The sequence below is a fragment of the Sus scrofa genome, chromosome 7 (genome assembly GCF_000003025.6).
Source record: "Sus scrofa isolate TJ Tabasco breed Duroc chromosome 7, Sscrofa11.1, whole genome shotgun sequence".
NCBI lineage: Eukaryota > Metazoa > Chordata > Mammalia > Artiodactyla > Suidae > Sus > Sus scrofa.
Window position 1 is genome coordinate 46,918,197 of NC_010449.5, and position 17,703 is coordinate 46,935,899.

The 17,703-nt window shown below is 47.3% G+C and overlaps 1 protein-coding gene across 2 annotated transcripts in view; it reads right to left on the reverse strand.

Annotated features, from left to right (window-relative positions):
* The window catches only part of ELOVL5 (ELOVL fatty acid elongase 5), a 72,178-nt gene extending 57,429 nt beyond the window's left edge, over nt 1–14,749 (reverse strand). The window contains exon 1 of one of the 2 annotated variants that reach the window (XM_021098831.1): nt 14,584–14,749. The gene's annotated coding sequence lies outside the window, so the exon portion shown is untranslated. The remainder of the gene's footprint in view (nt 1–14,583) is intronic. The other variant, XM_021098832.1, reaches the window with a different exon arrangement.

The following is a 17,703-nucleotide window of genomic DNA, read 5'->3' on the forward strand; positions in this document are numbered from 1 at the left end:
AGGAAGGCAATGTGGTGCCACAGAAAAATACCTCTAATGTCAATACACTCTACCCAGCTGCTCTGAAATGGTCTCTCTCCCTTATTTCAGGAAATAGGCTGTAATTACAATCATTACAATCAAGTTCATTATGAAGAACAAAGGCATTCAGAAACCAAGAACTTTTAGGATGTATCCATATCTAAAATAAGTGTATACAGGAGTTCCTTTGTGGTACTGCAGGTTAAGGATCCCAGAGTTGTCACTGAAGTGGCTCGGGTCGTTCTGTCCTGGGTCTGATCCCTGGCCTGGGAACTTCCACATGCCAAGGGCGTGGCCAAAAAATAAAAATAAAATAAGTGTATATATAGTTCAGTTGCAAATTGATATTTTTAAAAAACAGATGTGGAAATGTTCTAGCAAGTACCATCCACTCCCCCTTTTCTAGCACAAGCCAAATTTTGTTTTGGGCTCCACCCTCCCTGACTCAGTGCATGGGATGGGATAGTGTCAGGACTCGGAGGGGAGGGAGCATGTGACCCCAAGCGACCGTCTGGGTGACAAAGACTAACCAGAGTTCAGGCTTCTGGGAAAATGAACTGTGTGTAGCACAGGGTAAAATACACAAGGAAGGGTCACAGATTATGTTATTTTTAGTTTTTCAAAGCCATTATTTAGATTATTTCCCACCCCACCCCAAATATTGAAGATAAGATAGAATTCAAATGGCAGCAAAAAAAATTTAGGCAGAAAACATTAGGAAAAACTTAATTCTAAAGAATGTGATGTAGAAGATTCTTCAAAAGGGCTGCTGAGTCTCTTCCCCAGAGGAATTTCAAGGGAGGGCACAGATCAATGGCCTCAATCCTGTGTCCCCAGCCCCACACTCAAGGGCTGGTTTCCACCTGCTCTCCTACCTCCATACATGTGCTGCTTCTGAATCTCAAACTCCACCAGCCTCCCTTCCTCCTGACTCCCTCTTGCTCCCTGCCAGGAAACCCAGCCCTGAGAGTACGCTCAATCCTGCACAGAGACCGAGCCACCCAGGGCTTCAGGTCCTACTGACAGGCCCTGGGACTCCAGCCATCCCCCACTTCACCCCCATCCTGTCTCATTCTCATCACCTCTTTGCCAGAATCATCTTCTATGGACTTCTTGGCCTCTAGAACCTCCTCTTATCCAGTTTGTCTAATCCAAGAATCTGTCACGTTGATGGCTTCAAGTACTACATTCACTAAGCAAACAAGTATTTAACCAGTGACCACCAACTCTGAACAACTTAGAATAACACAAATGTATCCTACAGTTCAGAAGTCCAAAACAGGTCTCACTGGACTAAAATCAAGGTGTGGGCAGAGCTGCATTCCTTTCCAGAGGCACAATGGGCGAATCCTCCTAGATGAGCGTGTATCACTCTGCTCAAGGTGGCCTCCTCCATCCTCAGGGCCAGCAACACTGGGCCAAGTCTCCTCACACCCCCACCCTTCCACCTCCCTCTTCCAAGGGAAGGACGCTTGGACCCTTTGGGTTACACTGAGCCCACCTAGATAATCTAAGACACTCTATTTCAGTCAGCAGATTAGCAACCTTAATTCCATCTGCAACCTGAATTCTCCTTTGCCCGTAACCCCACATATTTACAGGGGCTGGAGATTAGGACACGAGGCACTGGGACAGGCAAATGTTAAACAAAATGCAGCCTTGGCTGTCAAGATCATGTTAGTTCTCTGATACCAAATGTTAATTGGTGCCCATTACTTTAAGAATTGAGCCTAAACACTGAATCTTATATTGAAGCCTTCCATAATTTCAAAACACTCCTGCAGAATTATCTTACACTGCTTCCCTGAAGTACCTTGGTGCTGTTCTCAACCTGCAGATCTGCACCCAACACGCCAGCATCTGCTACACACCCAACCCAGCTCCTCAGCAGGCCCCCTACACACTCCTGTCCACACAACACTCCTCTCTGAAGGCCCTGCCCACAGTTCACCTGCCCCCTCTCCCTGCCCACAGGGCCACCCCCCAGCTGGCCATTCGGCAGTGACATGAAGGGTTCAGGCAGAGGGCTGGCCCGGCTGTGCAGCCCTTGCGCGCCATCTGACTCCTCAGCCTCGCCTTCATCATCCATCAAGTGAAAGGCAAACCGATTTCTAAATCTTTTCCCAGTTCTTAAGTCTATGAAATTGGGATGGTCTGTATCCCTTTCTTTCCAATTCCAAAGCCACTGCCAGTCAAGGCCACCATCACTTCAACCGGGTCAGTGCCCTTCCCTGATGGAGGGTCCTTGCCTCCAGTCCCATATTGCTCCCCAGGCCCTCAAAGCACCTTTCTAGGTTCCCCACCTCCTAAGAACCAGGTAAAGGCCCTTGGGAAAATGTCCAACCCCCTCAATGCAGCTCCTGCTTCCTGCTTTGATTTTCCTCACTGATTTTCAGTTCCTCAGGAACTACCCGCCCCCCACCTCAAAGGCTTTGCCTGAGCGCCTGCTTCCTCTTTCTACCAGGCAGATGCCCATTCTCCAGGCACCCTTCCCTGGTCCTCCAGGTAGGATTGGGGGTCCTTCCTGTCTGCGTGCACAGCACCCCATGGCGCACTCTCAATCTGTATCCCCATGGCACTAGTAACCATTCCCTGTCAGTACCCCCAACAGACACCAGCTTCCATGGAGGCAGCACCGTCAATCTCACCCAGCACTCGGGGTACAGACTGGGGGTGGCTGCCTACGTTCTGAACAGAATAAAAGGACGTTTAGCTGCCCACAGGCACCCAGAATCAAGGTGAGATTTCCGGGGCTCTCCTGCAGCTTCACGTGGCTGCATGTTTAAACTCTGGCCAAGGGGACATAAGCAGAATTGTCCAGGGGCAGCTTCTGGGACCTTCCCCTAGGAGAAAGCATGAATGAACCCTCTGCCCCTTCTCCTCTGTCTCTTCCGCTATCCTGCTGCCTGAAAGATGGAGCCACGTTCTAAGCCTGACACACAGTGAGCTAGGAGCCCACGGCTGGTCACACCGTACCTCTTCCTCAGGTGTTTATGGGAAACACAATGCCTTGGTTTGAGATACCAATATTGGAGCCACTATTGTTTTGGGGTCTCTGTCACTGGTACCCAAACCAAACTGCAACACAGTGCTGATAATTATCTGTTGTGTCAAGTACATACCTCACCTCTTCTGCTGGCTTATAATCTTATTTGTCAGTAGGGGCACTGTCAGGTGTCTCTGCAGGATCCAGCCACCTGAGCAGAGGGCAGCACAGAGAAATCTTCCCTAAGGAGGGAAGCTGACCCCCCAGAGCCACAACCCGGGGGGCTCCTCATCTGTGAATTGTTAGGACGTCTCAGGCTATCAAGGTACACTCATCTGCCCACGGCCCAAGCACAGATTACGGAACCGATGGTACTATAACGGGCCACATTCAGAGACATTCGTGCAAGTAACTGCCAGGTACCTACTACATGCCTGACAGCACACGGGCCTCGAGGATACAGAGGGAGCAAGCCAGACTCTTGCTGAGAGATAAGGAAAGCACCAGCCATCCTCAGTTGAAGAACGAGGAGGCACACAGAGGTCAGGTATAACCAAGGTTACGCGAGCTGGGAAGGGGGTTAACATCTAACTGAGTCAAAAGCATCAGGTCTAGGATGTGAGGATTTGGATTTATGAAAAATGGGGCTTTTTCTGCTGTTTTGTTGGCTTTGTGCTTCTGTTTGGTGGTGGGGAGCAACTTAGGAAGAAGCACCCAAACTGGGGCCTGTGTAGAGCAGAGGTGAAAGCAGACAGGCAACATGGCAGACACAAGTCTGAGCTGTGCTAAGGGAAAAGGGAAGGTGACAGGTGAAGTTGGATCAAGGATGGCCCTAAGAGGGAGTAAAGGCTTGCAGGGTGGCATGCAATGATCGCATTAACATGTTGGAAGACTTCTGTGACAGCACAGTCAGGACAGCACACAGGGAGGCAGGAGGAGCCGGGAGGAACCAGGCACCCTGGAAGGACTGGCGTGCTGCTGAGGCTGGGGGGCCAGAAGAGACAGAGCAGGGCCTGAGTGCATGCCCCCTACTGGCTGACAGGTGGAGGGAGCCGGGGGTGGGGGGGGGAATGTGGCTGATGGGAGAAGGAGGTGGGCACTGCTGAAGGGCACTGCTGAAGGCTTGACCATGTGGCCAAACTGGTGATGTGGGTGCTCCCGGCCATGCAGGCCAACAGGAGACAGGTTTGGAGGGCACCCAGGGGAACCCGGCTGATGAGAAGTTCCAAACCTGGAGCTCAGAAGAAAGAAGTGGATTAGAAATAAACATCAGATGGAGTTCCCGTCGTGGCTCAGTGGTTAACGAATCCGACTAGGAACCATGAGGTTGCGGGTTTGATCCCTGGCCTTGCTCAGTGGATTAAGGATCTGGCGTTGCCATGAGCTGTGGTGTAGGTTGCAGATGCAGCTCGGATCCAGTGTTGCTGTGGCCCTGGTGGAGGTTGGCGGCTGCGGCTCCAATTGGACCCCTAGTCTGGGAACTTCCATATGCCACAGGAGCAGCCCTAGAAATGGTAAAAAAAAAAAAAAAAAAAAAGAAAAGAAAAGAAAAAGAAAAAAGAAATAAACATCAGAGATGGACAGTGGGTGGGAGGGTTGGGGGGGCGGTGGAGGTAGATACTTTAGTCCATGGGCAAGCAGATTACCCACTGAGACTGGTTTGCCAAGAGTATTTTGCAACTATACACCTACATCTTGAATTTGGGGAGGCTCCTTAAAATCAGCCAATCCAGAGTTCCCATTGTGACTCAGTGGAAATGAAGCTGACTAGTATCCATGAGGACGCGGGTTCAATCCCTGGCCTTGCTCGGTGAGTTAAGGATCCAGCGTTGCCATGAGCTGTGGTGTAGGTTGTAGACATGGCTTGGATCTGGTGTGGCTGTGGCATAAGCTGGTGGCTATAGCTCAGATTCGACCTCTAGCCTAGGAACCTCCATATGCCACGGGTGGGGCCCTCTAAAAAAAAGACAAAAATTTTAAAAAAATAATAAATTAAATCAGCCAATACCATTCCCAAAAGGATGGAAAACTCAAACTCCAGTCCTGTACCAGGACTCCATGGAGGACACCTGCCTTGCTGTGCACTGTGCACTTATGGTCACCTTCTTCTGGGGTCACTGAGCCTCTTCCACCCTCTTCCCAAAGAAAACAACCAGAAGCTGCCATGACAAGCATAGTACATACAGCATTCTTGTGGGGACACCACGTCCTAAGACCATCTTTAAGGGGGTGTGTGAAGAAGCTCTGCCTTGTTTCACAGGGCAACTGCCTTCTTGGCTGAAGTATACCTGCAGACAATCGACAGCCCTGCAGACCAGGACATCAGGGCCCCTACGTGCCTCAAACGGTTCCCTTAAAGACCTGGCTTAAAGAGGCCACGCTCTACTTCAATCCCTATTTCTAACATACAAACCAGGAGTTCCCTGGTAGCTCAGCGGGTTAAGGATCCAGCATTACACTGCTATGGCAAGGGTTGAATCCCTGGCCCAGGAACGTCCACATCCCCTGCACACAGCCAGAAAACAAAAGCAAAAACAAATCAGACTGCAATTGCAAATAGCTGGAAGACAAATATTTAAGAGGCTTTTAAGCAACATTTTCTGCTATGGGCAGCTACTTATAATTCTAACTTGATTGCTAACTCTTAACTGATGTGATTACTTGAATATTCAAAATAAGTTATCATGCTCTCCAAGCTAATTCGTACAAAATATACAAAGGCAGCATTACAGCCTCAGCTGAAATTAAAAGAGGATGGAGAAACATAATTAACAAAGATAAGCTATGCACCCCTCGAGAGAAAAGTCTTAGATTTTAATTCAAACTCATGTAACATAGATAAGGATGTGACATGAAAACATATTTCTTTTTAAAACCCAATCTAATCTCTTACATTTTATAACTTGGGTGGCGGGGTGAATGAGGAACAGGCAGAGTTAAAATCTGTTTAAAAATGAACAAAAAAACAAAAACCTGCTCTGATGTGGCATTTTAAAAAGCAAACACAACCCAATAATCATCGCTTCTACAGAGTGTCTACAGCCATCAGCATCAATTGTTTTATCACCTGGTCACATTTCATGTTAGCATATAAGCCACTCTGAAATCTGTGATCCCTGTATTTTAGGAATTATGGTACTTAGAGCCATCATAGTGTTGTCAGACCAAGTGACACACCCAGAAAGAAAACCAAGATGTCCTCAAACAATAAGAATCCCAAGAGAACTGAAGGGGTGTGAGAGCTGTCATTCTGAACAGCCCAAACATGCAGCCTTTAACTGGGCCTGTGATAGACAACTTAGATGTTCTCAACACACACATGGTGCATGCCTCTACCCACAGAAAACCAGACAATCTGGAGATGGAGGCTCCCTGGAGGATGTGGGTGCCCTGCCCTCTCAGCCCACACCCCTCAGGTTTTAGACACTATGCAGATCAAACCAGGGGGAGCTGGGGCCAGACAAGGATGCCCTTAGCCAGTCTGGTCCTGGATCCTGCCTCTGCCACCTACTAGTGGGGGAGCCTTCCTTGAACAAGTCACTTAACCTTTCCAGGCCTCCGTTTTCTTGTCTGTAAAGCTGTGGAGTCCACCTCATGGGGTTTGTGAGGCCATAACGAATTAAGAGATGCCAGGCACTTAGAAAAGTGCCTGGCCCGGGGTACACCCAATACCCACAAAACAGCCTCATTCTCTTCCTAAGTTGCAAAGTATTCCACGGCCCAACTCTAGTGTAATTTATTCCTCTAGAGAACATTTACTCCATTGACTCAATCTTCTGCTATTGTAAATAACGTTTCAATGAACATCCTATACAATTACGGATTTTTTTTTTTTTTTTAATTTTATGGCTGCACTGGCAGCACATGGAGGTTTCTGGGCCAGGGGTTGAATCCCAGCCACAGCTGTGACCTACACAGCAGCTGTAGCAACACCAGATCCTTTAACACACTGCGCTGGGTTGGGGATTGAACCTGCACCTCCACAGTGACAGATTCTTAACGCACAGCACCATGGTAGGAACTCCGGGATTTTTTTTTTTAAACTATGCTCACCAAATTAAGTTGGTCTCCTATCTAACTTTCATATATAGTACTGATGGTCTGAACACCCTCCAAAGCAGGCACAGATAATATCATCAGTAAGTTCTACATCATAGTCTCAAAGAGGTAGAGTGACTGACCAGTCATAGCCTGCATGGCCTTGAGTGGTAGAGATGGGCCACTATCCTATCTGGCTGCTAACACAAAAGGCCTTTTCTCCAACTCCCTTCCTACAACCTTGCTCACTTTAAAAAAAGCATAGTAGATGCTCTTAGAAATGCACCTCAGACCCACAGGAGAGACATATACTTGGAAGTTCTGTAAGAAGTAAACTCACATTTTCACAGGGGTGCACATCAGCTCACAAACAGGGCAGATACAAGCATCGACAACTCCTATAAATATTAAGGTGATGCATTTCCTTTGCCAAAGCCCAAAGCAGAGATACCCTGAACACCACCTCCAGGGACATACACCGCGCTGCCAAACTTCCCAGGGAAGCAAATGAATAATTACTGAATTTGGTGTCATGAGAACTATTCTTTGGGGAAGGAGAAATTCATAATGATTACTTTGTAGGAGCACAGGCTGTGCCAAGACAAAAGAGGAATGGGTACACTCAGGTTCAGAACAGCTCAGATAAAATAAAGCCCAGAGTGGCCAACCCTGTAGTGTGGCTTTAACTAGGTCTATTTAAGTATGGATGCATCAGAAGTTAGTTCTGACAGGATGAAACTTGACATTGGGGAAGGAAAGAAAAGGGCAGAGGCAGAGCTTAACAGAGACGGAGCCCGTAACCGGATGTGTTAGCCGAAGGGCACTAACTTTGTGTAAGGGCTGTCCTTGGAAACTGTAGGTGTTTCAAGAAAATGGTTACTCGGGGAGTTCCCATTGTGGCTCATTAGTAATGAACCCAACTAGTATCCATGAGGTTTTATCCCTGGCATCGCTCAGTGGCTTAAGGATCCGGCGTCAGATGCAGGGATCAGATGCAGCTTGGATCTGGCATCATTGTGGCTGTGGCGTAGGGAGGCAGCTACAGCTCAGACTTGACCCCTAGCCTGGGAACTTCCATTGGCTCTAAAAAGCTGAAAGAAAGAAAGAAAGGAAGCAAGCAAGCAAGCAAGCAAGCAAGCAAATGGTTACTCTAATAGAGAAAAGTATGATAGTCCCAGCATTAAACATCTTAGAAAACGACTTCCTAAATCCCAGTCAGCAAGAAGACAACAAACAAAAAGGTACAGAAGTCTAACTTGGGATATAAAAATATACAGCGGCCCATCTCTGGGAACTCTGCCTCCTAGGTAACTGAGTATTAAGCTAAAATACCTTTGTTTTGCTCACAGGAAACATGCTGACCAGGCCCAGGATGACTGCAGGAAGGAAGAAATTAACACATCTCTCTGGAGTCTGCTAGAACCAGGAAACGTCTGACTGTATTCTGTCCCCTTTCAGCATAAAAGGATTCTGGATTCTAACTTAGGCAGAATGTTTCTTTGCGACATGAGTCCATCATCTTCTTGGTGGCTGGCTTTCTAAAAGTATTCTGTGCCCCATCCAACACCAAAAAAAAAAAAAAAAAAAAAGATGTAAGGAAAATCAAGACATTACATACAACTGCTTAAACAGGACTGGCAAGGGAGGGGGCAGGAAGAGGATGGGGATTCAATCTTTCTAAAAACTCACCAAGTTTAACTTTTTTTTAGGGCCGTACCTACAGCATGTGGACGTTCCCAGGCTAGGGATGGAATTGGAGCTACAGCTGCCAGCCTACGCCACCGCCACAGCAATGCCAAATCAAGCCACATCTGTGACCTACACTGCAGCTTGAAACAATGCCAGATCCTTAACCCACTAAGTGAGGCAAGGGATCGAACCTGCATCCTCATGGATACTAGTCAGGTTCTTAATCTTCTGAGCCACAACAGGAACTCCCAGGTATGACTATTTTAAATCCAGGGACCACACAATTCTCAGAGCAAATGCATTTAAGTTAAATACAAGTATCCCTGTAAAGGAAGTATACCACTGTTAATGATAACATTTGTGGATTGAAATTGGAATGGGGGGGCAGGAATTCTTTTTTTTTTTTTTTTTTTTTTTTGTCGTTTGTCTTTTTTTTTGTTGTTGTTGTTGTTGCTATTTCTTGGGCCGCTCCCACGGCATATGGAGGTTCCCAGGTGAGGGGTTGAATCGGAGCTGTAGCCACCGGCCTACGCCAGAGCCACAGCAACGCGGGATCCGAGCCGCGTCTGCAACCTACACCACAGCTCACGACAACGCCGGATCGTTAACCCACTGAGCATTGGGCAGGGATCGAACCCGCAACCTCATGGTTCCTAGTCGGATTCGTTAACCACTGCGCCACGACGGGAACTCCAGGGGGGCAGGAATTCTATGACAGAAACTCAAAATGAGGTCAGTTTCCTTCCTAAACAATTCACTTTGCTAGGCCAGAACCACCCCAGCAGTTCTGTTTAACCTCAGAAAGCTGTCATTTCCATCAATGATTCTATCATCTGCTTTCCTAAGACCTAAATGATTTTAACTTACATTCTCTATCCCTGGTCAAACAGAAACAAAGGCTTTGCTCTCAGCAAAAGTGAAAATGGAAAATTCTAATTTTGAAAGGGACATGAAAATCACCTTGGTTTAATCGTTTAATTTTAAAGAAAGGGACCAATACCCAGAGTCGATTTTCTTAAGGTTGGTAGGCAGTTTAGGATAAGAAACCAGGGGAGCATATACAAGGATGAGGCACCTACCTAAACCACTATGCCTTCCAATGTTCTCAGGTTACCTCTGTTTTAATAAACAAAGAAATATGCATGTGCTTTACTGTAATCCTATATTATGAGGTAATGTTTATTGTCTCTTATGTGAGCTGAGGTAACCCAGCTGACAGGAAGGAGCCCAGAAGCCAGCACTTACTCTCAGCTCTGCCGGCAACTGCCTGCATGGGCTTCAGCAACACTGGACTTTTTCTCAACGACAACACTTCACTCAAAGGTGGGAAGCATCCTGATTTCAGTGAGATTAAAATGGGAAAGAGTGCTTGCGTGATTTTAAGATGCCGCTAATTATAAGCTGCACCTCTACCCAGACATGCTAAGTTGTGAAAAAGTGAAGATGGATGAAATGTGCTGGAAACACATATTTGCAGAAGGGCCAACCCCCCTCCCCAAATGAATAAAAAAGCCAACAATGGCTGCAAAAAGGAACAGGACTGGACAGGGAGAAAGGTTCTGTCTGGATGGAACGTAGCCAGTCTGGATGTTTCCACCTGAGAACAAAGCCTCCGTCCCCTCCCTCTATGATACTGCATTTTTCTACCCCCCCAGGCCCCAAAGAGCCCTTCCTCTTGCTGGTCCTCCATCCAACTGGTCTTTGAGTTGCCTAGATCTTATCCTAGAAACATTCTCCTATGACCAGCTCTCTCCAGCCTATGCTTCAGGTAGGCTGACAACTGCTCTGACCTCCTCCAACAGCCTCCCAGTCCACCCCACACCCCTGGTGTCCGCTCCCAGTGATCCACCCCATGCACTCTCACTCATGTTCTTGGAGCTCAGCATTCACCATACACTCCTTCTAGTTCAAAAGCTTCAGTGGTCCTGTTACCCAGCATCTCAGGGAAGACAAGGGATCCAGACCACCCAGGCGAGAATGCTTTGTGACCCTGGGTAAGTGTCTAAGCTTCTCTGCTCCCAGTACCAAATAATAATACTTGAGATAAACCCACGTAAAAGGACTCAATGCAATGTTTGACGTGTAGCTAACAGTTCAATATGTTAGCCTTTGTCATCATCAACAATCTACCTTTCTAACCTTTCTTTCCACTTCTGCTCTATCAGCCTCAGGCAGCCTGCTTTCTGCCCAATGATTCACTTGTTTGCTCTCCAAACTTCCTCTCCTAGAATACCTGTCCTCTGATCTCTTGTGTGTCTGCAAAGCTCCTCTATGACGGGTAAGGTGAAATTCAAATGTTGATTCAGTTCTGTTTCATTTAATACAATCATCTCTTCTATGGGGCCTGACATCCTGGGAGGCCCTTACAGTTGACATTATGGGACATTGTGGCGGACACCCCCCTATGTCCAAGGGGTCTTCCCTGAAGGTGTAGTTAGCAGCCAAATAGGAGAGGTGAAACTGAAATCCACTCCTCAGTTGGGGTGGGCCCCAGGTTACCATTGTTTCAGTTAATACTTCAAGTAACCAAAGCCTAAATCAATTACCTCAAGGGGAAGGACATTCTTTGGAAGGTGGTGGGAAAGGAAGCCCCCATGAGACTATGGCAACATGGGGTCCAAATTACAGCTGGCAGTCATCCTGCAAAATCGGCATATGGACATTATCAACATCTGAGAAGACTTCAGAGAAATAGCAAAAGTTCTACCTGTAGGACTTTTCAAGTCAGGTGGTCACTTAAGCCCATCTGAGTTGGGTTTCCTGCCTCCTGCAAGAAAAGCATCCTCACCAATATGGCAGTGCTAGGCACTGATATGTCTAACATGGGTAGCTCTACCATAAAGCTTTCCCAGGTACAGTGAGAAAAGCCCACCAGAAACCTGCTTCTGATCCCCTTTTAGTCCCAGGTGCAGATTAAGTATGCGTGTAAAAGGATTAAAGGGTAAACTAACTCAGGAAGTCCTTTGGAATCAGAAACTATGTCATTCAACTTTGTATACAACCCCCTCCCCCGCCCCCAACAAACACACACAGAGTACATGCCCCAAAACTCACGAGTCAATATATTAAAAAAAAGATGAATCAAATGTGGGAATAGACTACACAGATCTGAAAAATGGCAAACTGTTAATCCTGGATGGCTTGAAGATGGACCTTTAATCATGATGTTAGATTTTTAAGTTACAGAGTAACATAAATGGCACAGAGCCAACTGAACAAATTCAAGCAGCACGAGGACAAAGGAGTAGGTACAACACAGGAGATAGAGCTCTGTGAATCTGGACAGCTCAACTGTCATCTTGGGCCTTAGTTAGTTCTCAATTCTTTAAAAAAAAAAAGGCAGGGACTAGCACTTCTCATAGGGTGGCTGTAAGAATTATGCCTGGAAAGCAACTACTTACTAATAAGGAAGGTGCTCACATCAGTAACACCTGAAACTGAAGGCATGCAGAGAGAGACCTGTTTATGGGTAACTAATGGAAAGATCAGTAACAAGAGTTGGTAGGCACAAAGGAAGAATTAAAAATAATTACAAAATTTCTTAGGGAAGAAGAAGAATGTAGCAAGAAAGAAGTAAAAGCATCACTCACCCTCTTCACTATCTACTTAGGCATCCAATTCACCCTAAAGGAAGGGAAACAGTTTTGCCTTGATTTGAATAATTCAAGTGGGAAACCCAAGGATTGATTCTTACCTCTAGGAAGAGGAGGATAATCAGTAGTTATGCTGAGAGGAAAAGAGGAGGCAGTGGGAAAAAAGATCCTTGCAAATATCCAAAAATTAAGAATGCTGACCCTTCCCACCCCATCCCCCCAAAAAAAGAAAAAGGAAGCTCAGTTGATCCCAGGGAAAGTGATAACACCTCATTTTCAAAGGTGGGTTTGAAGGGAGACTGGGATTAGTGTCTGTGAAAACCTAGTTTTGACTATTTTCCCAGTTATTTGAGATTCTCCAGCTTTATCCTTGGCCACATCCCCTAAATGTCACTTCCCCTTTCCCAAGAAGAAAAATAAGTGAAGAAACCTTTACCAAACCACCATTTGACAAGCCCCATGCTGGGCACTTTCAATTGTATCATCTCTTGGAATCCCTGACAATTCTGCAACATGAAACCCCCAATTACAAACAAAGAAATTGAGTCAAGGCAGGGAGGACAGTGTCTGAAGTTATGAAGTGCTTTTCTTGAAAAAGTCTGACCATCAAACCTTAATACACTTTCTACTTTCACTTTTCAACGGAGTTCTGTTCTATATTCTGTAAAACTAGCCATCTGTAATCATCAGTAACATTCTCCCTCGCCTTCAGTTAGAAACAGAAAACAAGTGCAAAAAAGAGAAACGGTACAGAAAAAAGTTGCTGGCAATGAGAAATTACAATCTGGGGCAAGAATCTAAAAGGGACATTAGTGACATTTCTCTTTCAAGTATGGAGCTTTCCCTGGAGAATCCCAGGCAGCTTGTGAACAGGCTAAAAAAGGGATCTGCTTGTGCCAAAGCGCAGATGAAAAGTTACTGTTCGTCCACAGCCATCGAATGCAAACTGGCTGTGTCCATCCATATCATTAGACTGCACCAAATGCTGCTGGCAGAGTGGTGCAAGCAAAACAAGTGCAAACCAGCACTTTATCTCTGGAGTGGTCAGGGGAACAAGTTACCAAACCTAACAGGGAACTTTAGCTCTTCCGTACTACCCTATAAGGCACTTCCTGCCACGGTCCCTCTATTAAAGAATTAAGGCAGCTCGCTCCTCACCATTCTATCGCCGCATCCCTAGATTCTGTAGCCCAGCCAATAAATCATGCACTGGATTCTTCCATACGGGACCCCCCCACCCCCAACCCCAAAGGGGGCCAAATGCATTCTCCAAATTTGCAATCAGGAAACCGGGGGAGCTGAGCTGAACTCCAATCGTGGGCAGGAGAAACCACCAGCCTTCTTAAACTGCAAGGACATGGAACCCAAAGGTTGCAAGATAGTTTAAAAGAATAGCTCTTGCTCCAGGCACAACTCCCTCCACCCCTACACTGGCGGGTGGGGGCTGAGTCTTATCTGCCTGTAAGCTGTAAAAGGGCACTTTTCCCTACCACTAGCAGCAGACACAACCCCAGGGCTTCCTCGGCAGCTAGCCGCTCCAGTCCGCGCCCCGCCGCCTCCGCGCCGGGGACTCCAGCAAGGGCCGCCCAGGAGGGTCTTGAGTCCCCGCCCCAGCGCTTCCCCACCAGCCCCAGCCTCTTCGAGAACGGAGGGCTATAGTTATCTGGTTTTAATAAAAATCGAAGCGGTCCCCGGCTGGCGGGCTTCCCTCCGAGGAACAGAGGCGGGAAGGGAAGAGAGAAAAGGAAAGGCCGGTGGGGCCGAGGACCAACCAGCGCCGCGACCCCGCAGTCCCTCAGAGGTTCTCCCCGCTCACCCGGGTTTTGTTCTCCCCCGAGGAAGCGCGATCGCTCTCGAGGCGCTTCCCTGGACCTCCAGCCGCGCGTTCATCCCGCCCAAACAAGCGAACCCGAGCGCAAGAGCCCACCCGCCCTACCTCCCAGTGGCGCCCAGGGTGCGTTCCCGCCGCGCCCGTCAGCGTGCTCACTGCTGGCGGCTTCTACCGCCAAACAGGTGAGACAGCATCTCGCGGAAACTCCCGAGGCTCCCGAACAGCTCTCCCCACGCCCAGGAGCGGGCCGAGGAGACCAGGCTCCCCCGCCACGCGGGCGCAGCGCGGGCCATGCTCGCAGCGGCTAGTGCTCATCGGGTTCGGGACCTAACGGCGGGTTGCAGCCCTCAGTCCCGGGCGCGCGCCGGCACGGGTGTCATGGCCGAGAGGCGGCCGGGAGAAGTTTCCCAGAGCCGCCCGCTTACCTCTTAGCCCAAGGGCGGCGGCGGCGGCTCCCAGAAGCGGCGAGGCGGTGGCTGCAGCGTGGGGAGCCAGCAGAGCCGGGAGGAGGCAGGAGGGAGGCACGGCCAGCAGGAGCCGCCGCGATGGGAAGAGGAAGGCGCTGGGTATCTACAATCAGAACGTGGGCTGACCGTGACGTCACAATGGCGCGGCCAGCCAATCGCCGCCCGGAGGCCGAATCAAGCGCTATGATGTCATGCGACCCCGGAGCCAATCGCGAGACAATAGAACTTTCGTGATTGTAAATTCCAGAATCCGATGCTGTGGGGCGCCGTGGCCGGGGTTGGTCCCCTCGGGTTCACGTGTCTCTGGGCAATTTTATCCCCTTTCTTCCTAATAAGCCTGCGTGGAACGCAGAGCCTGCGCAATAGAAGCAGTGAAGTTCCCGATGCCCTGAACTCTGATTCTCTCAGTGCCAGGCGTGGCAGGGTTTTGTAGCCGCTTTTGGGTGGCAGAAGCCCACTCGAGTGCATTCTCCTCGCCGGTTCTGGAAGGCCGCCAGTTCTCCTTGGTTTGAACTGTAAGGGTTAAATGCCTACGGAGACCACCGGAGCGAACAAGATGGGACAACCACAAAAAAACGCACAAAACTGATGCTGAGGGTTAACTCCCAGGTGGTAGATTCACCGTGATTTTTCTTAGATTCTTTTTTTTTCCTTAGTGATCACTACCAACTCCATTTCTACTTAAGACTTTTTGTAGAAGGAGGAATGGTGGTGGAGAAGTGAAATTCGTCTCTTCAGCTAGACAAATTTAAGCATGTAAGACAAAGTGCTTTGTGCTCAGGGCACAAGTAGAAGATCCTTGTTTTTCATTGATACTTGGATAATTTGAGGCCTTCATCATCCTAGTATTCTATGCTCTCTCCATAGGAAGCCGCTGAAATTAAGCCTTTCTCTTTGTGCCATCTGGTTATGGTTCTGTTACCCCATGTTCACAGACCCAACACCATCCACCATTTAATGTAGGCAAATTTATTCTTTCATAAATTTGCAATGTAATGTTTATCATGTGCCAGCTGTGTACCAGGCACTGGGCCATTGCAGTAGGAATACAGTGTACAAACTATATACAAATCAGATAATGTAAACATATACAAGTAATTAAGATTTTTAACAGCCACTTGCCATTCAACACCACAAGCACTGAATGACTTAAGTTTGTCAGAATGAATATATATTTATATATTTGTATTTGTTTGTTTGTTTTTTGCTGAAGTTCGCCCACCAAGGATCAAACCTGCACCAGACGCAGTGGTTAACGAATCCGACTGGGAACCATGAGGTTGAGGGTTCGATCCCTGCCCTTGCTCAGTGGGTTAAAAGATCCAGAGTTGCTGTGAGCTGTAGTGTAGGTCACAGACGAGGCTCAGATCCTGAGTTGCTGTGGCTCTGGCATAGGCCAGTGGCTACAGCTCCGATTCGATCCCTAGCCTGGGAACCTCCATATGCCGCAGGTGCGGCCCTAGAAAAAGGACCAAAAATAAATAAATAAACAAACAAACCAACCTGCGCCAGAGCAGCCACCCAAACCACTGCAGTGACAACGCTGCATCCTTAACCCATTGAGGCATACAGGAACTCCAGTTTGTCAGATATTATGCTAGGTATTAGAAATAAAAGACTGCAAAGTTCCCCTCCTCCTTTTAAATGATAGTCGGAAACAACTACCGTCAGAGTGGTAAATGATGCAGTGGAAACTAAGATACACAGGTAACTAAGAACTTTCTGTGAGAGGCATGTGGAAAGCGTATGCCAGAGGCATAGATGAATTGGGCACAAGTATCTCCTTCTTACAGTTCAAGGACAGAGTCAGTTCAGCTCTTTGTAAGCCTCTCTGAGTTTTATCTTTCCAGGTTTTAAAAGTGTCAAATTTATTTTTTTTTGTTTTTTTTATTTTTTTATTTTTTGTCTTTTGTCTCTCTTTGTTGGTGTTGTTGTTGTTGTTGTTGCTATTTCTTGGGCCGCTCCCGCGGCATATGGAGGTTCCCAGGCTAGGGGCTGAATGGGAGCTGTAGCCACCGGCCTACACCAGAGCCACAGCAACGCGGGATCCGAGCCGCGTCTGCAACCTACACCACAGCTCACTTCAACGCCGGATCGTTAACCCACTGAGCAAGGGCAGGGACCGAACCCGCAACCTCATGGTTCCTAGTCGGATTCGTTAACCACTGCGCCACGACGGGAACTCCAAAAGTGTCAAATTTAAATTATATTCCAAAATCTTCATTTTATCAAATGATGTTCCAAATTATCAAATGCTGTTCCAAATATCACACGTAAATGTTTTCATTGTCTTCACCTATTAATAAAATGTTTTAAGCCCATATTACCAAAAATATCTATTTTTTAAATGGACTTATACTGTCAGGTCAAACATTAAATATTAAATAATTATTTCTTAGAGTCAATTAAAAGTAAGCATTAAGTTCCATTATTTTATTTTATTATTTTATTCCTATCCTGCAACAGATGCCTTTTCACATAACCTTGACATATATGCCTTAGACATTTGTGTATCTTGTCTTCCACTAGGACATGTTTCACTCTGCATTGTAATTTCCTGACAGTCCCATCTTGCTTAACCCATGGGGTACTCTGCTTTATTTATTTATTCATTCATTTATTTATTTTCATGGCCACACCTGCAGCATATGGAAGTTCCCAGGCCAGGGATGGAATCCAAGCTGCAGATATGACCTAAGCCACAGCTGAGGCAATGCCACACCAGGCCAGGGATCAAACCTGCACCTCTGCAATGACCTGAGCCCCTGCAGTCGGATTCTTAGCCCACTGCACCACAGCAGGAACTCCATTGTACCTCTGCTTTAAGGACCACTACTGTAGACTGTAAACGCCATTGGAGGGGGAGCCATGTTGAATTTTGCTCATTATTTATCCACTATAGATCTTACTATAGTACCTGCTGTAAATAAGAGCTTAGTAAATATGTTTTGAATAAGTGTGTGGGCTCTTACCCCACCTTCTCATCACCTCCGTCACACTAGTTGCTTTCATTTTCTGCCCCAGAAATCCAACTCTCTGTTAGATAGTTATGTCTCAGGACTCCTACCAAAACTGTTA